The sequence below is a fragment of the Doryrhamphus excisus genome, chromosome 8, assembly GCF_030265055.1.
Source record: "Doryrhamphus excisus isolate RoL2022-K1 chromosome 8, RoL_Dexc_1.0, whole genome shotgun sequence".
NCBI classification, from domain to species: domain Eukaryota; kingdom Metazoa; phylum Chordata; class Actinopteri; order Syngnathiformes; family Syngnathidae; genus Doryrhamphus; species Doryrhamphus excisus.
Window position 1 is genome coordinate 320,089 of NC_080473.1, and position 27,103 is coordinate 347,191.

General features: G+C 45.7%; 1 long non-coding RNA gene across 1 annotated transcript in view; it reads right to left on the minus strand.

Annotated features, from left to right (window-relative positions):
- Window positions 1-6,284: 6,284 nt before the first annotated feature.
- LOC131135009 (uncharacterized) overlaps window positions 6,285-27,103 on the minus strand; it is a 51,536-nt gene continuing 30,717 nt past the window's right edge. The window contains exon 3 of the long non-coding RNA XR_009131512.1: window positions 6,285-8,509. This is a non-coding gene — a long non-coding RNA (uncharacterized LOC131135009). The remainder of the gene's footprint in view (window positions 8,510-27,103) is intronic.

Genomic DNA, 27,103 nt, shown 5'->3' on the forward strand with positions numbered 1-27,103 from the left:
ATTAACTGGTGAAGCTTTCATTGGTGGTCTACCGCTGTCCTATCTAGTCATTGTGCATTAACTGGTGAAGCTTTCATTGGTGGACTACCGCTGTCCTATCTAGTCATTGTGCATTAACTGGTGAAGCTTTCATTGGTGGACTACCGCTGTCCTATCTAGTCATTCAGCATGAACCGATGAAACCTGCATCAGTAGACTGCAGCTGTCCTATCTAGTCATTGTGCATTAACTGGTGAAGCTTTCATTGGTGGACTACCGCTGTCCTATCTAGTCATTCAGCATGAACCGATGAAACCTGCATCAGTAGACTGCAGCTGTCCTATCAAGTCATTGAGCATGAAGTGATGAAGTCTGCATCATTAGACTACAGCTGTCCTATCTAGTCATTGAGCACGAACCAATGAAACCTGCATCATTAGACTACAGCTGTCTTGTCTAGTCAGTGAACATGAATCAATGAAGCCTGTATCAGTTGACAAGATTAAAGCTATCCTATCTAGTCATTGAGCATGAAGTGATGAAGCCTGCATCAGTTGACCATACTAAAGCTGTCCTATCTAGTCATTGAGCATGAAGTGATGAAGCCTGCATCAGTTGACCAGGCTAAAGCTGTCCTATCTAGTCATTGAGCATGAAGTGATGAAGCCTGCATCGGTTGACCAAATTAAAGCTATCCTATCTAGTCATTGAACATGAAGTGATGAATGTCTGCATCACTTGCCTAGACTACAGCTGTCCTATCTAGTCATTGAGCACAAACCAATGAAACCTGCATCATTAGACTACAGCTGTCTTGTCTAGTCAGTGAACATGAATCGATGAAGCCTGTATCAGTTGACAAGATTAAAGCTATCCTATCTAGTCATTGAGCATGAAGTGATGAAGTCTGCATCACTTGCCTAGACTAGAGCTGGCCTATCTAGTCATTGAGCATGAAGTGATGAAGCCTGCATCAGTTGACCAGACTAAAGCTGTCCTATCTAGTCATTGAGCATGAAGTGATGAAGCCTGCATCAGTTGACCAGACTAAAGCTGTCCTATCTAGTCATTGAGCCTGAAGCAACGAAGCCTGATTCTCAAACAACCTGAACATTTCAGCTGCGATGCGTTCAATGCCCTGAGAGTACAAAGAGCTGATGAAGAGCACGGCAATGTGTTGCCACATTGAGGACAATCGTTGCCCATCGGATCTTTAGCAGTCAGTCGTGCGGCTAATTAATGATTGTCATCCTCGTGTTAGAGCTCCACACTTTAGGAAGCTCATTGACATTCCTGCCATTCGTTGCTTCAATCCCAGCTTTAAAAACTATCCATTCACGGCTCTATCAGGGGTGGAGGAAGGAATTGGACGTAATTAGGTGATGAAGACAATGAATCCATTGATATCTCCATTAGGAGATGATACCATGAGGTTGAGAAAAACACGTGCAGGTGAAGGGTTGCTTCCTTAATAGCGCTGGTTAGTGTCAATCATTGGCCAAACAGGAAGTGGCCAATATGCCATAATATCCATAAATACTACACTTAACAGTCAACACTCGAGCTTGACCTTCTTCCAGCGTGTGGACCACACGGTCTGCAATCAATAGTACGGTCAGCACGCGTGGATGATAGAAATAGATTCCTTCTTTATATCCCGCCGCCGAGCATGTGATCCCATTGATTGAAACGTTGCACGGCAACCGCACGGATAATTGCTGCCAGGATTGGATTGAACAGGATGTTCTACCTTACGTCTCACCTCAAGATGGCTTGGAAGCCGTGATGTTTCAACTGGAGTATACGACGTCATATGGAGCAAACAAGGAGGAACTGTGGCCTTATTTTGCTTTTTCTTTGGATTTTTCACCTTATCCCCAAATACAGGGGGTGTTCCTATGGCGACGTGACTGCCGTCATCACAAGTTAGCAATGCTAAGCTACTCAACCATGGTTAATAGATACCATACAAACGTTAGCAACGTTAGCGTTGCTATGCAATGCATTAGCTTAATATGACATTTAACTGCAACATCACGCTAGATTAGCATCACTGAAGAAAAACTGGATGATGATGACGATGGAAGTTTAGATCATCGTGACATTATGGTATCGGTATGGTACATTATTGTTAAAGTTTCACAAAAAGTTCTAACCAGTCATTGAGAGGATCCCATTGGCTGTCCATCACAACACAGGACCATCCTCGGCCCAGATGAAGGTCAGCACTGGTGCCGAGTGCAGCCCCATAACCATCAGACAGCATCTGCCAGAGAAGAAACATCTTCCAAGACCTGGTCTCCTCCAAGGTTTGGAATTAGCAGGAGAGAACCAAACACGGGACATTGAACGGTGGAAGAAAGTTTTCTTCTCCCTTGACAGTCCGGCTTCCAACGTTACTGGCATCACATGGAGATCCCACCTGAGATATTTTCCACCATCATGATCCTTCAATGGAACTTCAGGTTGTGCAGGGGTGTCAAATGGCAGATGGCTATGTGGAGATGTTGCAGGAGGCATCCCTCATGACTGAAGGCCCTGGTCTGTGTGGTCATGACGTTTTTCACACTGCACCCCACAAAGAGGAACGGTGTATCTTCCTCTCATGTGAATCCAATGGAGGACATTTGAGGATGGATTTACAGAAATGGACATGAGTTCCAGACATCTTCAGCGACGTTCCCACTAGCCTCACGGAAATACACGCCCTGATTGCAACATTTTATTTCTATTTTGGGGTGAAAGCAATGTGATTGAAATTGCACGTTGGGAGACCTTTAACTCCACTTCCTTCCTTCATCAACGTTGGCGTTTCCCATCTGCTCTTTTAATTGAGTCCATAACGGACCAGCGAGTACTTTGCTAATTTCCCCCCAGTAAAGATGGTGTGAGATGACCCTGGCGTGCCAGATGACCCCACTGGGGGCGGAGGGGTGTTGGTTGTCAGCCAGCACCTGTGTGCACGTCCTCCTTGATGAGCGGCTGATGCTCTGAGGTGGGCAGGAGGTCCGGTCCGGTTACAGTGGAAGTCAAAGGTGCTTCCAGCGGGAATTGTTGCTTCTCTGTTCATTTGCTTGAATGAAGCTCAACTTGTTGGTTGGAAGAAAAGGTCATTTGGGGATGTAGTCTACCAGCTACTGATACCACATGCTAACATGACCCACACCCACACCCACACCCACACCCACACCCACACCCACACCCACACCCACACCCACCTCTACACACAAGCAGGAAAACAAGCAACACTTTTTAATCCAAAGCACGGAGACGCTGATCCTCTGCATCTTCCTCGTGTGTGATTTATTTTCCTCTCCTGCGTTCATTGCTCGCCAATGCACCAGGGAGATGCAGCCAGCCAAGTACGGGGGGTGTGGGGGGGGGGGCTATTTGTATGGCGGTGCACGTGGATGCCGGGGACAACTGACCCGAGCGCCGTCTGCACGCTCCGACTTGGAGATGCGGCTGATAAAATGTCATCTTTCAAAGCGCTGCCGTGAAGCTGCGTACCAAGATTGGCTCCTTAGATGGAGGGGGCTGAGGTGAATACCTTCTATCCTCTTGTAGAGGTCCTTTACATAACTGCAGAAAGGGCTTGGCACAGTGGGGAGGGGGTGACCAAACGGGGAGCTGCTATTGTTGCTTGATGAAGTGGTAGCGGGCACCCTGGCCAATGCTAATGAGCATATGAGCTTGCAGCTTGGAGGCCAGCCACCGTGTCTTCATCAACTTCATATCGCTCCAAGACACCGCCGAGACAGATGGCGTCCACCGCCACTTTTAACCCGTCATCAAAGGACGCCGGATAACACTTTTGTTGTGTTTTTTTAGGTTTCTGCTGCTTTCAAGCACATTTCACCCTCATTTTCTCCAGCAAGTCCATCACAGAAATACCATTTCTTCTTCTTGGATGGCCGTCAGTGCTGCCATTCATTAGCGGCTCACGTGTCCATGCTTCCCGAGACGGGAGATATTTATACCAAGTGGAATTTTGGAGTCGCCAATTAACCAAACATGCATGTTTGGTAGGAACACGGAGTACCTGGAGAAAACCCACGCATGCACAGGGAGAATGTGCACACGATGATTCCAACTCTTGACTGTGTGGCCTACATGCTAACCACTCGACCTCCGTGCAGCCAATTCCAAGTTCCTAGAAAGTGGAAAATGAAGAAGCAGCAGAAATGAAAAACATTTCAATATGACGCCCAAAACAAACGGTGACAAGGAGAATAAATGTGTAATATTATGAGGACAAATGGGCCGAGTGGTTAGCTCGCAGGCCACACGGCCAGAGTTCGATTCCACCCTCAGCCATCTCTGTGTGGAGTTTGCATGTTCTCCCCGTGCATGCGTGGGTTTTCTTCGGGTACTCCGGTTTCCTCCCACATTCCAAAAACATGCTAGGTTAACTGGCGACTGTTACCGTTTAATGCTGTCCTATCTAGTCCTGGAGGGACGACCGTGAGCCCTCCCACAAGGGGGTGAAAGTTGAGTAAGAGCGCCAGCGTGTGGAGCAGCAGCACAGGTGGAGGTGCATGTTTTCACAACTTTTGTGAGTAGAAGAGTTAGCTGATGAGGACACAAACAATCCGCTACGGAGGCCGAGCATCCTCCATGCAGACCTTCAGCTCCTCCAGGCGGCACTGATGGTGATCAATAAACGCTGGCATTGAGATCAATGAAGGCGATGTCGTGAATGACCCATCCTTTGCCATAATAGCTTCAATTTGTCGCAAGTGATCAATTATTCAAGCATCCATTTCCATCTTTTCTAAAGTCATTAGCGGAATTCTTTCCTCATGCAGGCGCACCCCAGGGCAGCGTTTCAAGCCCCCCGCCGCCTCATCTTTCTTCCTCTTCTGACTCCCAGAGCAGCTTGGACGCCTTCAATCTGGCCTCCATCACGGACTTTGCTGATTAAGCAGCAGGAGGAAGGTCACGTCTCCAGCCGGAGCGCCTGGAGGAGACTTGCAAGGACGACCCGACGATGTCAGCGAAAGAAAACACAGGCTCGCCGTTCGCCGAGTGTCCCCAGAGATCGGCGCTGAGGCTCGATGAGATGGACAATTAACGCCGCGGCCCCATGAGGAGATCTGCGATGTGCGACATGGAATATCGATGCACGCGTAATTGACAGCAGCAGGACGGGAACACTGGGAACAGCCAGTATGGAGATAGTCCTCACTCTGCTGGGCGTCCTCTCAGCGTACACAACGTTCCGAGGACAGCACAGCAAAAGTGTTAAGACTAAAAGAAGGAAAAAAACTTGTGAAAAAATGACGGTAAAAATGCTTTGTCAGGACATGCTAGCATCCTACATGCATTCACATATCCTCAAGACACAAACGCTCAGTTTTGCTCGATGGCGGCCATGTTGTTCAACCAATCTTCATCAAATTGTATCTCACATGCTTGGCTGGCCACTAATGCTGCACACCAAATTTCATGTTGATTGGGCAAAATAACCAAAAGCGGCGGTGTCCAAAGTGCGGCCTGGGACTGTTTTTTTTATTGCCCCGATCACGTTCCAAAAATACCAACAAAAAAAGTGAAGAGGGCTGCATGGCGGTCGTGTGGTTAGCACGCAGACCTCACAGCTAGGAGACCAGGGTTCAATTCCACCCTCGGCCATCTCTGGAGTTTGCATGTTCTTCCCGTGCATGCGTGGGTTTTCTCCGGGTACTCCGGTTTCCTCCCACATTCCAAAAACATGCTAGGTTAATTAGCCACTCCAAATTGTCCATAGGTATGAATGTGAGTGTGAATGGTTGTTTGTCTATATGTGCCCTGTGATTGGCTGGCCACCAGTCCAGGGTGTACCCCGCCTCTCGCTCGAAGACAGCTGGGATAGGCTCCAGCACCCCCCGCGACCCTCGTGAGGATAAATGGTAGAAAATGAATGAATGAATGAATGAACATAAAGAAAAAAAACAACCAGAAAAAGAGAATAACAATCAAAATATGATGGGAATAAAGTCACAAGAAATGACAAGAAGTTCAAATTAAAAACTGCAAAAATGGAAAAAAAAGCCCAGCTATAAACAGTATAAAGTCAAAATATTAAAAGAAAAATATTGTATTAGAATGAGGAAAAATGCCACAATTACATATTCATAATTCTTTATGAACTCAAGAAGAAAAATATTATTTTTGCAGTGTATACTTGAAATATTAAAGGAAAAAAATAATGGAATAAACAATGTAACCAAGATGAAAGTCAAATGTTAAAAAAGTATTTTTAATTTTATAAATATATTACAGAAAATACAGAAATATATTAAAGAAATTTTGTTATGGCCAAAAATAAAACAAATAGTTATTAGAATCATTATTATTAAGAAAAAGGTTGAGAAAATAAAATTTCTCATAATGTTAAGAGAAAAAAATTGTACGAAGAAGTAACTTAAGTACGAAGAAAAAGCTCCTCGTGAAATAAATAACTTTTAAAAAAAGAACGTAAAATTGGAAAGTTACACACATTGTTACACCCAAACAGTCCCAGGGTGCTAATGGCTTAAACCCGGGGACAGAACCCTGACTGAAGCTGAAAGCAAAGGCAGGAAAATGACAAGCTGCAATACATTTCATATTGCACAGTCGAGTACCATAAATGTGTACACGTTGGCAGGCCGGCCCCACTCGAAAAAGTCATCACGTTAGCAAAAAGAGAAAAAACAATTCAGGAAGCAATAATCACCCAAACCAAGCCAACAACACAAAGCCACCTCTTGCCTCATCTCCTCGTTTGTTGTTGCCCCTTCTTTTTGCTAGCACGATGTTTGATAACGGCGGCACCTCGCATCTTCACAAGATCCCACGCACCTGCCCCTCTTAACGCCCAACAAGGTCAGCCACGCCATTAATAAAAACTGCAAAAAATGACTGATTGCTCACTTTGCACTTGATCCATTTCACGCCCACTTGCACTCCAACTTGCTAGCACACACACATAGCGTGTCCGCAAATGCAAACAGATTGTCCACATGGTAAAGGAGCGTTTGGAAGAGACTTGGCTAAGTGATGGTGGGAGTTCTCCCGCCCACGCCTCATCAGCGTGAAACAGGCTGGAATGGAGCGACGTTTAATAACACGCTGTGCAATCAAGAGCCAATAAATAGAAAGCATGGATGGTAGGTAGAGTTTGCTAGTTCACTTTGCTCCCTTCAAGGTCGAAGGTGGGGAACTGGGAATTGGGTACCTCACCCAAGGATACTTTCACATGCTCGCAGGAGGACACCCTCAAGCTGGGAGACCACCGCCGGCTGGCGGTGTGGCCATAATCGTCTTCGCCTTGCTCGTGCTAGCATCTCCATCCCAAGGTGTCCTTCAGCCCGCGGCCTTCATCATCCTGCTTTTTTCTACGCTTCCTGTCACTTCCTGCACGCCAAGATGCGTTGATGAAAGCATGGCAGCATCCTTTTCAAAAGAAGGTCGTGTATTCCATAAAGGCGGAAACTGCATTGGCGCTGATAATAAATGAGTAGCAGGTTTATTTTGGCGGTCGGAGCGTCTTCTTCCTGATAAGGACGGCAAAAAGGCGACACACTGGAAAAAGTACTCGCTTCTTCTCGTCGTGATGATGCCTTCTGTGTGACGGATAATGAGGAGCTAAAAACCACATTGTCAGTGCCCCCACCCCCCTCTACTCCCCCTTTCGACGTGTTTTTGATAAAACGTGTCACTTGTGAGACAGCCAGGCTATTTAGGCCTCCGACGGACAACATAATGGCTGCCTGGTTGGTGGGGTGGGGGGTCAGTCGTGCTTCTTGTCTGAGTAGGCTCACTAAGCTTCTGGATGGGCGCAGCTGAAAAAACATTTCAGAGGAGACAGACGACCCAAAGTACAACCCCCCCCCCCAACAGCTGGAACAATAAACGCTGTGATTGAGGATAGTTTACATCTAGCACCAATCATCTGAAAGCTATGAAAGAAAAACATGGACGCCAAAAGATGTTTGCGGTGACATCGGAGATAGACATCCCACACCAATACATCATGACATGAATACAAAGTTCATGCTGAGGAGTGCTAATTGGCTAGAAAGTACACCAGGAAGTATTTTACTGATGCACAAAATATGTGCATGTGTAAAACTTGTACTTCTTTGCACAGGACATGAAATTACCCGTGGTAATTGCTGTATTAACCTCATTTGTCCCTGTTGGGGCAGCAAACACACACACACACACACACACACACACACACACAGTAGCCTATTTGTGGAGAAGCAGCAGCTCCCATGACGGAAAGGAGATGAGTTTTTTTTGGCAGCCACAAGTGTAAAAGCACATTAGTCAGCTGTAAAATAGACATGGAAATCAGCCTGAGTGGGGAGGGTGTTGGAGGGGTGGGGGGCTCTCATTGGGTGTCCTGGTGGAGAAAATGACTTCCACATCAAGTTCGTTTTCATCACAACGTGCCAAAAGCGGCACAGACCTTTTAACGACAGCGTCCAGGCGTGTCTGCGGGAGATGATGGAAGTGCTGGCCTCCGAGGCGCGGATGCTAAAAAGGCCTTCAACTTGGCCTGGGGAAAAAAGACAAACAACAAGGCGGGCTTTTAATTAATTTCCATGCAAAGTAGAGTTTGGGGAATACGGCGGGGGCTCTGGCAGGTCATGGAGAGTTTGTGGTTTATTAAATAGAGCAAACAGACGTGCATGCAGCAAAGCCAAGGCAACGAAGAAATATGAAGAAATCATGCAGGAATATGCAGCTAAAGTGGTCCGGGGGGTCAAAGGGCAAATACTGACATGGAAAACTTTACAAAACATTTTTGCAACATCAACACAAGGCCACTATGGCCAAACTCAAAATATTCATACGATACGTATATCATATTCACTCCAGGCTAGCACTTTCCTCATTAGGGGCCTGTGTATGCTGGAGCCTATGACATAAACATGAAACAACTACAAACATAATAATAGTAATATCAAATCAAACAACAATAACATGAAAGCAAACGGCATGGCATTGCATAACATAGCAATCATATAACAACATAACATAGCATGGCAGAGCCATATAGCCAATATATATAGCCATAGCATAGCATAGCATAGCATAACATAGCAAAGTAAAGCATAGCATAGCATAGCACAACATAACAGCATAACACAGAGTAGCATAACATAGCAAAGCATAGCATAGCATAGCATAACACAGCATAGCATAACACAGCAAAGCATAACACAGCAAAGCATAACACAGCATAGCATAGCATAACATAGCAAAGCATAGTGTAGCATAGCATAACACAGCATAGCATAGCACAGCATAGCATAGCACAGCATAGCGTAGCATAGCACAGCATAGCAATGCATTGTATAGCATAGCATAGCACAGCACAACATAGCAAAGTAAAGCATAGCATAGCACAACATAACAGCACAACACAGAGTAGCATAACATAGCAAAGCATAACACAGCATAGCATAACATAGCAAAGCATAATATAGCAAAGCATAGCATAGCATAGCATAACACAGCATAGCATAACATAGCAAAGCATAGTGTAGCATAGCATAGCATAACACAGCATAGCATAGCGTAGCGTAGCACAGCATAGCACAACATAGCAATGCATTGTATAGCATAACATAGCATAGCATAGCATAGCATAGCATAGCATAACATAACATAACACAGCATAGCACAGCATAACATAACATAACATAGCATAGCACAGCATAACATAACATAACATAGCACAGCACAGCACAGCCAGCACAGCATAGCATAGCATAGCATAGCATAGCATAGCATAGCATAGCATAGCATAGCATAGCACAGCATAGCATAGCACAGCATAGCATAGCATAGCGTAACATAGCATAAACAAAACAAAGTAAGGAAATAATGCAACATATCAGTATGAGCCTAAGGTAGATAAGTAGAAAGTGTGTGAAGGTGTAGAATGAAAAAGCCTTGATGTCTGAAAGTGTATGTACGTAGTACGAGTATTTTGAAAAGCGCTATACAAATAAAATGTATTATTATTATTATTATTATTATTATTATTACGTAGGAGACACGGGATGGAGGGTGCCTGTGCTGCTGTAACGTGTCTTTCCACAGCCTGGGGCCTGGGGCCTGGGACCCAGGTCCCGGTGACAGTTTCATCTCCAGAGAACATTCCCAGCGCCTGCCAGTTGTTGGGAGGATGGAGACTGAGACTGAGACTGACCCCCTCCCGCCCCCCCTTTCCACAGTGCACACAAGAGAAGGTGGAGTGAGTCAAGCGTCAGATGTTTGTCATACAATAGTCCACGTGTGTTAATATGCAAACGCTACATTTTCCGCCATCACACTGACGTTCCACTTACACGAGGTGGCCAAGAATCAGCAAAATCCATGATTCCAAAGGAGAAAGAAATAAAAGCAAGCGTCTGTGGCATTAATTGGAGTCGCGTGCCCGTGATGCGCATTGACCTTGGTCTTATCTCGGCCACCTCGTGCATGATTGATACATCAAAAAAGAAAGTCAAGATGTCTTCCAAAGCCGAGGTATCTAATCTCATTATGAGGCGAGTGGGCTATTTAATTCAGCGGCGCATCCGCAGCTTATCAGGCATAGAGTGAAAGAATCCAGACAGCTCAATAAGCATTTCATCCCCACGCTAATAAAAGCACACATTTGCTCCTTCTGCTCTTCCCGTGCGCGGCAAAACTTGTCAATAAAAGACAGCAGCCATGCCTGGAGAATGCCGTTTATGACGCTCATGAATTATTGACATGCAAAAGGCCGTGTTTACCCCCCGTATCAGCGGCCATCGAGGAGACAATTCCGTATTCAACATAAGCGCCATCGCCGCCTCCCCAAAGACTCCTCCGTTTTTACGGAGGCGAGGATTACTGGCTTGTCAGCGTCTGAAATAAAACAAGTAGCGAGTCCTTTCTTCAAATCTTTGCAAGGGAAAATAAACAAGACATCGAATGCGGGCTTCTAATAGCCGTGTAACGTTACTGCTAATCAATAATTCTCCTGTCTGGAAAGCGTTCTTCTCATGTTGCCTCCAAAGCTCAGGATGAATGAGTCCTCCATCACGCTTCCCAACAGAAAACCAGACCAGTACTTCTGCTGGTCCTGCCGCTCTGGAGCCTATCCCAGCTGTCTTGGGGCGAGAGGCGGGGTACACCCTGGACTGGTGGCCAGCCAATCACAGGGCACATATAGACAAACAACCATTCACACTCACATTCATACCTATGGACAATTTGGAGTGGCTAATTAACCTAGCATGTTTTTGGAATGTGGGCGGAAACCGGAGTACCCGGAGAAAACATGCAAACTCCACACAGAGATTATTAGAGCCCTGTAGACATGACATAACACCCCTACAGTCACATCTACTCTATTATTCTTTGTTTACATCACATTGCACAACGGCATATCCTAAAAGAAAATAATTGAACAAGAAAATAACTTTTTTTTTTTTCATTTTACTGGAATGAATTCAAAATATTTGATAGCAAATACAGTGGTATGAAAAAGTTTGGGCACCTGGAAGTCATAAAGACGGAATAGCTAAAAGCGGTGGCATGGTTTTGACATCCCTTGCGGTCATCTCATATAATACCCGAGTGTTTTATGTAAGATTTCTATAAGATTTGGATGACAGAGGGAATATGATGATGAGGTCACCAGTCCCTTCTCGGCTCCTAATCAGTCAGCAATTAGCTGATGAGATACCTGCTGTGTGATGGTGAGTTTGGTGGTATTACCCTGACATATCCCAGGTATGGCGAGACGCCACACAACGGGCGGATGATCCCAAAGTTGAGCAAAATCCGAGCATCCGAGTGTTAAATTGAAGCGCTATGTATTCATGAGCTGCCGGCTGCGAAAGGTTATCCATGCAGGTGCCGGGGGAGTGTGGCCGTATGACCCCCCCAGACACAGAAATGATTTTTTCATATCCTGCCACGCCGCTGAGAGTGAGACCTCCGCTTGTGAGCCAAATATTACAAACCTGCATTGCTTCTTTGGTGTTGGTAAAAAAAAATCATGTTTCCAATAAAATGTGTCCCAAGAAGCAGAATTGGCTGGCAAAGAGCAGGTCACCCAGACACCTACCTGCCCCCCCCCCCCACCAGCACCACCCAAAGCCCACACACCGGACATCGATTGTGATAAAGATATTCCCACGATATAGAATTTGGCATAGTTAGAGCATAGAAAACATTATTAGAGCACTGTAAACGTGACATAACACCCCTACAGTCACATCTACTCTCTTATTATTCTTTGTTTACATCATTGTATGGTCATATCACCTCATACTTTGGTACATAACAAAAATAAATTTTTTTTTTTTTTAAAAAACTATATTAGGAAAGCAGGAAGTGAACAAATGTAACAGTTACTGATTGTAAAAGTACCAGATGGAGGGGTAGGATTTAATAAGCTTTGCTTCTTCCTACTCCTTTTGGACATGTGGAACTGTGAACTGATTATGTGATGCATTCAATTGTAATCTGATGCATGTTCAAATGAAATTAAACCATTACCATTACCATTACATTGCACAACTCTAATGCAGCAGCAACTCCAGACGGATAACCAGACAGACTCAAATTTCTTCTGAAATTAAAGAAGCCAAAAACTTACCACTTCCACATGGAATGGGAGGATTACTTTTTCCAGTCTATGATGTTGGACATGCTGTGGCTGACTTCATACAGTGCTCAGATGTCATATCAGCTTAGTGCCACCTAGCGAGCACAATACCACATATCACTTGGATTTCTGACTTATAACATACCTTAGTCCGTATTCTCGGTTCACAACACATTGCGCAACTCTTACACTTGCAGAGATGGCTGCTAGCTGCTAACCAGTGAGCCTCAAATGTACAACATTTCTTCTAAACTTCAGTCAAAAACTAACCACTTCCACACAGACTGGGAGGAGATCCAAGCTAATGTCCAGTAAGCTAAAGGTATTTCCATATGTTGGGACTAATGGACTACAGCCTAGTCCAAGTAACAGCTACCACTTCTTCATGTCTGAAAAAACACAAGACAGAGAGGGAGCCGTGCTAATCCCACCGTGATACTGTGAGGGATTAACTTCAATCCATTCATCAATGAGAATTATTTCCGCATGTAAAGATCATATTTTGGGGTGTCTGGAAGAAATCGTTTGAATTGACACAAGGAATAAGAGTAGCAACAGTAGGATTTGGGTTAGGGTTGGGATTAGGGTTAGGATTTGGGGTTGGGGGAAGTAGGAACGCACGGTACAAGGACAGTGGGACCTTCTAGAAGCCGCACATGCTTTGGCATGCTTCTATTATAACAAGATTCAATCACCCAAAGCACCCGGTGCATTCATGCAGCATGATATACACTCCACCCTGACTGCCACCGCCCCGCTGCAGGAGCGCATGTCATTACAGGCAAGAGAAAGGCGGCGCATGACACGCATTGATAGCGTGTACCTGATGGGAATGGTGGCGATGTGAGCAATTATTGGTGGTTAAGCTTTCCGAGAAACGTAAAGCATTTCCCTCCGCATGTGCAGCATCTCTCATGTGCGCCAATCACACCATGGATGGAATTTACTTACCTGGGAATTAGGCTCGACTTTCTTGTAAGAAGACACTGAACTATGCTGGCTGGCTTTATGTAACATTGCATGCTCATTATACATGCTATGATGTCATTATCATGATAAGAAATCAAGATGATTCATTATTTACCAAAGACAGTGCATGATATGCTGCATGCTGCTACTGCTCAAAGTCAGGCAGAAGAAAAAATATATTGGCTGAGAAGATACATACTCCATGTACGCTCTGATATCACTGTCATGCTCATCATGATTCTTTTGTCATCATCTAAGAAAGTGCATGATATGCTGCATGCTGCTATGCCTCATTAAACTCAGGAAGAAGAAAAGATGAGAAATTGGAGGCCTTGTGATTGCTGGTTTTCTACAAATGGCCAGAGCCAATGATTCCACTTGGTCAGCATCACGTTATGCTTGCGTCCCGTGAAGTGTCTGTAAACTTTTGGCAGGTGGTATCCCAACAAGTGGAAACCATTTCCAACATCACTTCTCATGCATCTTTAATCCCATTTGATGTTTGGGGTCGAGTTTCCAGCGTAAGATCAGAGGACGTTGTGTTCTGTCAGCCCAGAGTTAGCATCTGCGGAGCAGCACCTGTGTCCTTCGGCCACGTGGTCGCAAAGGACACGTTCAGCCATGAGCGCTAAACACACGCTTCACAAGCTGACCGCCAAAAACCCATCCACGTGATGGCGGCATGTCCACGTAAACTGCGTGACGCGCTCCCGACGGCAGCATTGGAGCATCAATTCCAGCAAACGCTGACGAGGCGGAATTTTTATGCGTCCGTGGCGGCTCAATACTGATAAATTGTGTTGACACGCACGACCGGCAAAAACTTATAAACAGATTTATCACACGCATTTTTAGAGCTTTGCTACGACGCGTCGTAAATTTGGGAGTAAAAACGACACCTGGGGCTCTTATGGGGAATTTTAATGTGTTGCGCGGGGGGGGGGGGTAAAGGGGGGGTTGCTAAGCGGCGCTCCACAAGTAACGACATGCAGGAAACATGAACTTTGGATTGATTGATGCAGCCGATACTTAAAGAGTCCGGACCTAACGGGAAGGAAGTGATGGGAAGGAAGCGAAGGAGGAAAGGAAGTGAAGGAAGGAAGCAAACCCACACAAGGAGCAATGCACAGTAGGTCTCTGCTTTTTGCGTGGTTTACGTCCCATGACTGCGAGCAAGTGGCAGTTAGTGTGGTCAGAGGAGGAGAACAATACTTAGAACCGGTGACGAGGGAATCAAGCCTACACGGCTTTCATCTCGGTTCCCCGCGCATGCAGTGACGGGATTGGAACATACCATCTAATCTAGAGTTGTCGCTTAATTGTTGGAAGCACTTTAAGATCCATGAGGCGGGCCAACTCAGGCACCGCTGTGGACCAAGGTTGGCCCCCGGGCCCGAGTTTGACATACATGGACTCTTTGTCCTCATAATATTACCAGTTTATTATTGTTTATTCTTGTCATATTGTGACTTTATTCCCAGAAAATGACAGTTTTCTATTTCTTCTGTTGTTCCCCCCCCCACCCACTAGTTCAACTTTCTTTTGGTAAATTTCCTTCAAGTAATTTGGAATGTATCCCCATCATTTCTAGAATTTATATTCAATGTTCCAACATTTTCCCAACCTAATTTTCCCAAACTACAACTTTGTTTTGTTTCTCATAACACTATGACCTTGAACTTCTAATTTCAATTTTGTGCTACTAAAATATTTTGACTTTATTCTTGTAAAATTAAAGTCATCATGTGAAGGGAATAAAGACATAATATGATGGGAATAAAGACATAAAGTGATGGAATAAAGTCATCATATGATGGGAATAAAGACATCATATGATGGGAATAAAGACAAAGTAATGGGAATAAAGACATCATGTGATGGGAATAAAGACATCATATGATGGTAATAAAGACATCATGTGATGGGAATAAAGACATAAAGTGATGGAATAAAGTCATCATATGATGGGAATAAAGACAAAGTAATGGGAATAAAGACATAAAGTGATGGGAATAAAGACATAAAGTGATGGAATAAAGTCATCATATGATGGGAATAAAGACAAAGTAATGGGAATAAAGACATAAAGTGATGGGAATAAAGACAAAGTAATGGGAATAAAGACATAAAGTGATGGGAATAAAGACAAAGTGATGGGAATAAAGACATAAAGTGATGGGAATAAAGACATAAAGTGATGGGAATAAAGACAAAGTGATGGGAATAAAGTCATCATGCTATGAGAAGTAAGTTTATAGAGATGAAGAAAAAAGTTGAAATATTTTGGAGAAAAGAGCAAAATGGCGGAGGTGAAGTTGATATTCATCTTTCTCCATATGACACAGATGAGATGCAGATTTCGATGATATATGAAATATAATTTGTGAACATATGGTACGGCATATGAGCTTGTGTTGACCTGAAAGTGAAGTTTAGAAGCGGGACTTACGGTGCAAGCTAGCGCTAACAACAAATTCCAAGTTGACCGACGTCCCAGAACCAATATATGATGATGATGTTCTCGCTTTTCTCGTTTGCACAGATCAGCGGCAGGTCATCACTTTGTCATCGGCAGACGGCACAGACGGCTGCTCGTTCAGCTCGTTCAGCTCGTTCAGCTCGTTCAGCTCGTTCAGCTCGTTCAGCTCGTTCAGCTCGCTCAGCTCGTTCAGCTCGTAGGCGTGATCCATCCGCCCCTCATCTTCTTCCAAGGTCATTTTCAGCGTGCCGGCGTTGTGATACGCATCTGCACGGCCTGTAATGGATGCCATTACACATGCATCCTTCCCTCACGCCTTTGCAGCACCAGCCTCCGCGTGCACACCGCAGCCGCGTGGGGAGATTCATCACAGAGATTTAGCAGACATGCGTGGCTGTTTCTTCCATTGGCCCGCGGCACATTCTAAAAATATAATTTAACCAAAAAAAAAAAATGGTAAAAATTGAAAAATAATTTTTAGGCGTGTCTCCAAACACACCAGATTTGACTTAGGTAGAATACTATATGACAATATAGTGCAATCAATATTTCTACTCGGGTATACTTTTCTTGTGTACTCTGCTTGTGTATGCTAGCAGCCCCGCCTCCACCCATGCCAAGGTGCTAAAACCAATGCACAGGGTGAACTCTCCTCCTGCCTGTGTGGAGGCATGAGATGAGGAAGACGGACATGCATCCTTGGTGGAGCGTACTAATGGAAGCGTTCTATTTGAGACTTTGGCTTGGCGGCTTTTGACATCCACTGAAGCAAAGGCGTGAGATGCTTTTCAGCTCCCTTGGCAGGCGTTGGCTTATCGATCTTCTCGATGACAAACGGGAGTCAGCTGTAATTGATCCAAATCAATTAAGCGTGCCGAGTTTCCAGAGACGCATGAAGAAAGTGAACGGCGTACACACGTGGGAACGTAAACGCTGGCAGACAGAACGCCAAAAGTGGGGGAGCAGATCCAACGAGCTGCAAGGAGGAGGGGGGGTGGGTTCCTGCTAGAGTGCCCGGGATTCAATTACACATGCAAATCATTTGGCAGCTTTTTATTGGGATGTGTCACTGCCAGGATATCAGGAATGGATGCAGCTCATGCACACCTCTGTCACAATATGATATCATCATCTATCTTCATTACACATGCATGATATCTTTTTCCCCAAAGTTATACTGCTGCCGAGTGCAAGACAACGCCATCTATTCTTGAAATATGTATAGCGTGTTAGCATAGCTACATGGGTTGGTTCACAAATTGGAAAATATCAAAGCGGTCCTCGCCACCTTTGCTGTCTTCGTACGCGCCTGGACGGCCCCGAGGAGACAGTCAAGCATTGATGACATCATAAAAAGGGGACAATGACAGCATACACGGGCAAACGCACTACATAATCCCTCCTTCACAGTGCTTCCTGTATATACAGTGTATAACTGGCAACATGTGCAATAGCATGTATTCATTTCTATTACTGTACTGTTAAATACCCAACAGTACTGTTAAGTTAAGTTAACAGTACATTGCCTACTTTGACTGTACTTTCTTCTGAAAGATAATCGAATCTAATCTACAGTCTCATACATTAGCAGGTCTTCATTTTTATCTGGACAGCGTCTTGAGATGTTGTTATGGGTACTGGTTGATACAGACATAAAAAGACTGAATCAATAAATGTCATAGTGTCAATGTGTTCCCTAGGGAACCTTAGTGAGGAGTCCAGCGCCTGTCTCACCAAACAGAGACACCTAGTGGCCAATGTAGAATACTACATTTACAATTACAATGAGTCTTCTGCCTCTGTTATTTTGTTCATGTAGCCATTTTTATGAAAATGCTTCATTTAAGCACACAATGTGCCTACATTTGTAGATAGATATTTTATTAGATATGCAGGCCATATTCAAACATTCATTCATTTATGAAAATATTGCGAGGGACGACTGTAGTTTGTCTGTATCATGTATGTTTGGCCTTGTTCCTACCTAGCGTCATGGTAGCGGCTAACCTTTCCTCTAGAATTACAAAAGGTGGCAATAGAAATCATACTTCATAACCAAACTGCTCATCCTAAATGACATGAACACCATGACGCCACATATGTTTGATGTATTTGATTTCAATAAACGAGGTAGCGTACAGTATGTGTTTCATTTCCTGTCTGGTGAACCAAATGAGCCTCCATCAATCCTCCACCGCAACTTCATGAAAAGCACTGTCGTCTGAATGGCTGCCAATTAAAGCTCTTCCTTTCTCTGCGTTTAAGGCTGCTTTCACGCATCTTCCATCTATAGGCCTCGCTCGTCGCTGCTGGAATGGCGGCCGAGGGAAGGTGCGTGGCGCCATGAAACGCTTGTTTACGCTTTTACTTAAGCGTCTGTTTTGCAGCGCCCCGACATGCCCTTTCACTCAGGTGAAATGTAAAACACCATCTGGGTGGAGGAAATGGCAGCATGCGGATACTTACACAATGTACACGTTGCCAAACGCACTCTCGTGGCTGGTGTCATGGCTGAAAGTGACGGGATGGAGCGACATATGCGCCGTCTCACACCACTCAGCCCTCACATGTCAGGAAGCATTCTTCACAGCAGCGCCGTAAAAAGCATACTTTAGAGTAGTCAGTGTACGGCTTGTGTACATATACTAACCCCTGACAACTGGCTAAATAGCTGGCAACAAAAGTGAAGAGCAAGGTAACAGTGTCTTGCCTATCATCAAGCATGGTGGTGGTAGTGCCAATCTGGGGCTGCACGAGTGCTGCCTGCATGTGGAGATGCGGTTCACTGAGGGAAAACATTAACTCCAAGACACAGATAAAAAATAATTGTATCTTCTACACAGTCAAGCATGTTGGTAGCAGTGTCACGATCTGGGGCTGCACGAGTGCTGCTAGCACTGGGGAACTGCTGTTGACTGAGGGAAAACATGAACTCCAAGATAAAGATAAAAGATTGTTTTGTCTTCTATCCAGTCAAGCATAGCGGTGGTAACATCACAGTGTACGGCTGCACAAGTGCGGCCGGCACGGAAGAGCTGCGGTTCATTGGAGGAAAACATGAGTTCACGGGCAAATAAGAAGTAAAAAAATGTGTTCAAGCATGGTGGTGGTAGCATCATGATCTGGTGCTGCACAAGTGCTGCCAGCACTAGGGAGCTGCAGTTCATTGAGGGAAAACATGTGGGGTAGTAGTGTGTGATCTGGGGCTGCATGAGTGCTGCCTGCAAGCGGGGAGCTGCAGCTCTTGAGGGAAAACATGACCACCAACACACAGATAAAACATAGTTGTGTCTTCTATACTTTCAAGCATGGTGGTGGTAGTGTCATGATCTGGGGCTGCACGAGTGCTGCCAGCACTGGTGTACTGCTGTTAACTGAGGAAAAACATGAACTCCAAGACAAAGATAAACGATAACTGTGTCTTGTGTACAGTCAATGGTGATGGTAGGGCTGTGATCTGGGGCTGCATGAGTGCTGCCTGCAAGCGCAGAGCTGCGATTCATTGAGGGAAACGTACTGTGACTGACCCAAATCCCTTTTTTATGAGGCATAACCACATGTAGCATATCATGTTGTCCTGCACAACTTCACTTGTCAATGGCCACAAGCGGGCCACTTTGTTTTTCCACAAGCTGTACACTGACTACTCTAAAGCATGTCCATGTTTACTTTCATGATGTATTCAAATACAGAAATGAGGGCAGTCTTGTGCTGTAATCATAATAAAAAGATTGTTTGCTCATCTCAGTGATAACCTCGCAAGTAAAGCAATCTTTACAGATGGCAGAGTGGGGTCGAAGGTCACATGGGGTCTCCAAGGGGGTGACATAGATGCAGCGTGTTTGCATCTTGACTAATAAATGATCAAGACGGCATGAAGATGATTCTATGAACGACATGTGGAGCAAAGTGAGGTGCTAATGAGGAACACAAAGGCAGACAAGACCTTCTTTATGACTTCCAGCGGCTAATCTCGTTAGGGATGCCTTTTCAATTTCCAAATGTACTCAGGGTTGTGGGGGGGGAGTGGGGGGGCGTCTCTGCTGTGAAGATGCTGCCAGCAGACGAGGAAGAGGATGTTTTTTTTTTTTCCAAGAGGTTAAGCGTGCACGGATTAAACTCTGTCAATCAACGCATGAACTTACATAAACTGGCTGACACTGCCTGGCGCTTCCACATGCTCATCCAAGATCAACAGAAGTCTTACATACAGTATTATATACAGTAGAATATTAATATCAATATTTGTCATCTACCAGCCTGAGCACGATAGACTGCCATGGATACAACTACTTTGGTCTTCAATGAAGACCTGATTGTTGCCAAAGACCATCTGGCAGCGAGATACTGGCAGATACTGGAAAACTGTACACTGGAAAAATACCTACTGGAATACTATACACTGGAAAACTTCCTAGTGGAAAACTACCTAGTGGAAAACTATACACTGTAAACTATCCACTGGATGTGATGGAAGGATGTTGCACTGAAAGATACAATATCCCAGTGGCATGTCACCATCATGAGATATAAAGCCACAATCATCACATTGTCCTTATGAGATGAAGTTATAATTATGATATAAAAAATTAAAAATTAGGAAATAATAATGAGTCATAATTGTGAGATTGGAAAGCCATAACTATGAGGTAAAAAGTCAAAATTATAAGCTAAGAGTAATAATTATCAGATAGAGAAGTCATGATTAGGACAAGAAAAGTCAAATGTATGAGATAATTAATATTAAAGTCATAATTAATATTAATGTGTCAAAATATGAGCTGGAAAGTTAAAATTATGATGTAAGAAGTCAAATGTACATAATTGACTAATCTGGTCATTTAGACTTAATCACATAATTATGACTCATAATTACAATATCATAATTCTAGGACTGGATTTTTTAGTAGTGGATATGGACTTCCATTGGATTTTCTTCTGGGAAAATGGATTGGGATAGGGGGGGGGGGGTTCCCAACAGGCTAGTAGAGTAGGATGTTGAGAGAGTGGGACCTCGGCGAAGGGAAGTAGGCGGGATCTTGGCAGTGGGACCTTGGCGGTGGGCCCTTGGCGGTGGGCCCTTGGCGGTGGGACTTTGGTGGCTGAACCTTGGTGGCGGAACCTAAGTGGTGGGACTCTGGTGGTGGGACCTTGGAGGTAGGACCTTGGTGGTACCTTAGCGGTGGGACCTTGGTTGGACCTCGATGGTGGAACCTTGATTGGACCTTGGCAGTGGGACCTTGGCGGTAGGACCTTGGAGATGGGACCTTAGCGGTGGAACCTTGGTGGGGCCTTGATGGTGGGACCTTGATGGTGGGACCTTGATTGGACCTTGATGGTGGGACCTTGATTGGACCTTGGCGGTAGGACCATGGTGGCGGGACTCTGGTGGTGGAATGTTGGAGGTGGGACCTTGGAGGTGGGACCTTGGTTGGATCTTGATGGTGGGACCTTGATTGGACCTTGGCGGTGTGATCTTGGCGGTGTGACCTTGGCGGGACCTTGGTGTGACCTTGTGTGCGGTGTTGATGCTAAAAGCAAGGTTTCATTTGTAAGAAGTGAGCCGCCTGCCCGGAGGATGGAAGTATCTATCCAACATGTTTATCCATAAAACCCAAAACAAAACACAACCTATGAATGAAAGCGTTGGGACTGCTGGTCAAACACGATGGGACTGTTTGTTTGAATTCCCCCGCTGAGGCCGGGTGTCAGCGGGCGATAGGCTGTTCCCATCAGCTGCCAATCACTGCGGCTGTAGTGCGTCCATCCTGGGACGTCTGGTTATTTCCACGTCAATATCATCCTTCAACAAACGATATTGTCTGGTGCCTCTGCCTGATTAAGGAATGAAAGGCATGTCACATCATTGAAGGAGGGGGTGGGTAGGATGGAAGGTGGTTTAATATTGCAATTTAGAAGATGTCATTAGTTGGGGGTGGGGGGTGGGGGGGTGGGGGGGAAACAATACTTTTCTTCAAGCTGGATGTGTGTGTAGATAAGGAAGTTGTGCAGAAAGCGTAGAGTAAGCCCAACAGAAAAGCACTTTAATGAACTCCTTTTCTTCATCTGCTCACGACGGCCACAAGGAGAGTCAAAGCCTTCCCTTGTTCGCTCGGGAAAGAGCAGGAGCTGGGCGCCAGGGGCGGGGCGGGGCTGGGGAACGAGCTATGACGCTGCGGCGTGGCACTGGAGAATATTTCATGTAAATAAGGCCGCCAAACACTTGATCCCCCAGGGAAATGACAAGTGACTAAGCTGGCGTGGGGGGAGACGGGGCAGCTGAAGTTGTGACTGTGCATGATGATCAAGCCAGGATGAAGAAGACATCACAACTTTAGCAACACAGACTGCATCTTAAATGACACCAGTGCAGGAAAGGGAAAGCATTTGCTGGAATGGCTGTGAAGAACATCAAACAGCCGAGCTTCAACAACTTCCACCTCACTCTTTCTATCCAAGGCCTACTGGTAGGCCACGACCGCTCCTACGGGCTCCTATGGGCTACTATATGGGCTCCTACGGGCTACTATATGGGCTCCTACGGGCTCCTATGGGCTCCTATATGGGCTACTATATGGGCTCCTATATGGGCTCCTATATGGGCTCCTATATGGGCTCCTATATAGATTGCTGCGGGTTCCTACGGGCTCCTGCAGGCTCCTGCGGGTTCCTGCGGGTTCCTGTGAGTTCCTATGGGTTCCTACGGGTTCCGCCGGGTTCCTACGGGTTCCTACGGGTTCCGCCGGGTTCCTGCGGGCTCCTACGGTTGCTACGGGTTCTAATGGGTTCCTGCGGGCTACTGCAGGCTCCTACGGGCTCCTATACAGGCTCCTACGGGTTCCTACGGGTTCCTACGGGCTCCTGCGGGCTACTACGGGTTCCTGCAGGCTCCTGCGGGCTCCTGCAGGCTCCTACAGGTTCCTACGGGCTCCTACGGGCTCCTACGGGCTCCTACGGGTTCCTACGGGCTCCTACGGGTTCCTACAAGTTTCTACGGGCTCCTACGGGTTCCTACAAGTTTCTACGGGCTCCTATGGGTTTCTATGGGCTCCTATGGGCTCCTACGGATTCCTCTGGGTGTCTATGGGCTCATACTGGTTCCTACGGGTTCCTACGGGTTCCTACGGGTTCCTACGGGTTCCTACAGTTTCCTACGGGTTCCTATGGGTTCCTACGGGTTCCGCCGGGTTCCTACGGGTTCCGCCGGGTTCCTGCGGGCTCCTACGGTTGCTACGGGTTCTAATGGGTTCCTGCGGGCTACTGCAGGCTCCTACGGGCTCCTACAGGCTCCTACGGGTTCCTACGGGTTCCTACGGGCTCCTGCGGGCTACTACGGGTTCCTGCAGGCTCCTGCGGGCTCCTGCAGGCTCCTACAGGTTCCTACGGGCTCCTACGGGCTCCTACGGGTTCCTACGGGCTCCTACGGGTTCCTACAAGTTTCTACGGGCTCCTACGGGTTCCTACAAGTTTCTACGGGCTCCTATGGGTTTCTATGGGCTCCTATGGGCTCCTACGGATTCCTCTGGGTGTCTATGGGCTCATACTGGTTCCTACGGGTTCCTACGGGTTCCTACGGGTTCCTACGGGTTCCTACAGTTTCCTACGGGTTCCTACGGGTTCCTACGGGTTCCGCCGGGTTCCTACGGGTTCCTACGGGTTCCGCCGGGTTCCTGCGGGCTCCTACGGTTGCTACGGGTTCTAATGGGTTCCTGCGGGCTACTGCAGGCTCCTACGGGCTCCTACAGGCTCCTACGGGTTCCTACGGGTTCCTACGGGCTCCTGCGGGCTACTACGGGTTCCTGCAGGCTCCTGCGGGCTCCTGCAGGCTCCTACAGGTTCCTACGGGCTCCTACGGGCTCCTACGGGTTCCTACAAGTTTCTACGGGCTCCTATGGGTTTCTATGGGCTCCTATGGGCTCCTACGGATTCCTCTGGGTGTCTATGGGCTCATACTGGTTCCTACGGGTTCCTACGGGTTCCTACAGGTTCCTAGGGGTTCCTACGGGCTCCTACGGGTTTTTACGGGCTCCTACGGGTTCCTACAAGTTTTACGGGCTCCTACAGGCTCCTATGGGTTTCTATGGGTTCCTACGGGCTCCTACGGATTCCTACGGGCTCCTACGGATTCCTACGGGCGCCTATGGGCTCATACGGGTTCCTACGGGTTCCAATGGGCTCCTACGGGCTCCAACGGGACTATTTCAACTTTCTTCCTGGAAACGTTCTTCTCATAATCCTGACTTTATCCTCATCATATAGTACTGACTTACGACAGAGGAGCAACAAAGCTCATTCTCCCACAGACTCCTCCAGTTCCGTTCCCACAGTGAACGCTACAGGACCTCATTCATTGATTCCACACATTTACTCACTATTTGCCAAGATGCTAAAGTCTATTTTCATTTTGCACTCCTCGTCTTTTTCTTCTGCACCTGAGCTCCTGTTAGCAAGCAATTTCCCTTGTGGAGCGCTGTAGCTCAGGGGGTAGAGTGGGCGTCTCCCACCCTGACGGTTGTGGGCTGGAACCCCCCCGTGATGATCTGGAAGTGTCCTTGGGCAAAATACTGAACCCCCGGTGCTCCTGGCGGTGCGTCATCAGCTGGTAAATGTGTCAAAGTGCTCGGAGCGCCTTGGAGGTGGAAAAGCGGCGTACAAGTCAAAGACCATTTATCCTTTGTGGAGCAATAAAGTGTCTACAGGAAGTCTATTCTCGGAATATTCCAACCTCATGGTCTAAAAATGTCAACTTATTTGTTGTTTTTGGTGACTTATTTATGAAAAAAAAAATAGACCGGAGAAACTGGCTGGTTGTAGAACATGGCTGCTGATACAAAATGGCGCGTGTGGTCTTAATCAGGACAGAGAAGGTGCCATTGCTGCTCCAACTGATGGATGAGCTGGCGGCTGCAAAAGTGACCCGGCCTCTTCCTCCTCCCCCTCCTCCTCCTCCTCCTCCTCAGTGCTATTTCTCCGGGGAGACGCGAGATGTGATTGAAGTATTTACGACAAGACAGAAATGTGATGGCACACAAAATGTGGGCGACAGTGACGCATGACCCTGCACATTACCGTGTACAGACGTCGCCGCGCTTTGAATTGTGATGCTTCACTTTAATGTGCCGGGGGTCAAAGGTTAACCTCTGAGCGAGCCGCAACGCTACGATCACAGATTTCTGTCCACAATAAAACCTCATCATCATTTTATCATCTTGACACAAATGATCAATGACTTATGGGCTATTCATTGCTCGGCCCCGCCCACATTTTGCTTCAAAGCAACCATGTTTTTCAACCGTGATGAAAACTGACACATACATGCGTGTTGTTCCCCACAGGTGTGTGCCAGGTTTCACAGTGATTTGTCTAAACAGCCTAAAGCCACAGTGGGTGTTTTGTAGAGCTGTGTGAGAAATGTTAAGTCAATCCCACTTTGTATGGGATCAAACTTTGGCTTGAATGTCAGCGCCACCATGTGGTGCATTGGTCATCCATAGGGGTGCATGATTTCACACATTTTCACCCTTTTGTCAAAGAAATATGGTATTGGTAATGGTTTTATTTCATTTGAACATGCATCGGATTACAATTGAATGCATCACATAATCAGTTCACAGTTCCACATGTCCAAAAGGAGTAGGTAGAAGCAAAGCTTATTAAATCCTACCCCTCCATCTGGTACTTTTACAATCTGTAACTGTTACATTTGTTTACTTCCTGCTTTCCTAATATAGTTTTTTTTGTCACGTACCAAAGTACTGTGTGATATGAGCATCCAATGCCATAATGTGTACCATAGTGCGTGTCAATATAGTGATATATATAGCACATCATGACTGGTTCAAGACTCTTCATCCTTGGATTTAGCAAACATCAACTGCTTGTATTGTTTCTTGAATTGGCTCATCGTTGTGCATTGTTTGATTTCCTTACTCAATCCATTCCATAGTTTGATTCCACATACTGAAATGCTATGGCTAGCATAACGTAGTCCTAGCATAGAAGTGTTTCAAATGTACTTCTTCCCTGAGATCATATTTCTCCTCTCTTGTAGAGAAGTATTGGATGACATTTTTAGCTCATTGCTTATTTTTAGCCTTATGCATTATTTTAGCTGTTTGAAGATGAACTATATCAGCAAGTTGAAGTATTTGTGATTATGTAGGCGGCATTATGAATTATCCTTACTACCTTTTTTTGCAGTACATTTAGCGAGTGAAGATTGCTTTTATAGTTATGATCCCATATTTCCACACAATAAGTAAGATATGGTAGAACCAGAGAGCAATAAAGAGTGTGGAGTGATTTCTGATTGAGAACAAATGTTGCTTTGTTCAATATTGAAATATTCCTGTCCACCTTATGTTGTATATTTGTAATATGAGGTTTCCAGCTCATATTTTCATCTATTGTGATCCCCACAAATGTATTTTCCTTCACCCTTTCAATGTCTACATCGTCTATTTGTATTTGCTGGTGCGTGTCCTTTCTGCTGTTAGCAAACAGCATGATTTTAGTTTTATTTAGGTTCAAGGACAATCTATTATCTAATATGCTTGAGGAGTAGAAGATCTATACCATGAAGTGTCCTTTAGTGGAACTCATGAGCCACACAGGAAGACCCGGGTTCAAATCTTCACTTGGGCATCTCTGCGTGGAGTTTGCATGTTCTCTTGTGTGTGCATGCATTTTCTGCGGGTACTCCAGAGTTCTTCCACATTCCAAAAACATGCTAGGTTAATTAGCCACTCCAAATTGTCCATAGGTATGAATGTGAGTGTGAATGGTTGTTTGTCTATATGTGCCCTGGGATTGGCTGGCCACCAGTCCAGGGTGTACCCCGCCTCTCGCCCGAAGACAGCTGCAGGGGCGAGTAATGCAAGAGTTACTTTTACTGGTAACTAGTTACTTTTGTAGTGGAGTAACTCAGTTAGTAACTCAGTTACTTTTTTGGGGAAGTAACTAGTAACTACAACTAAATACTTTTTTAAAGTAACGTGCCCAACACTGATTATCATTATCATCAAAAGATCATTAGCCACGTTTACATGAGG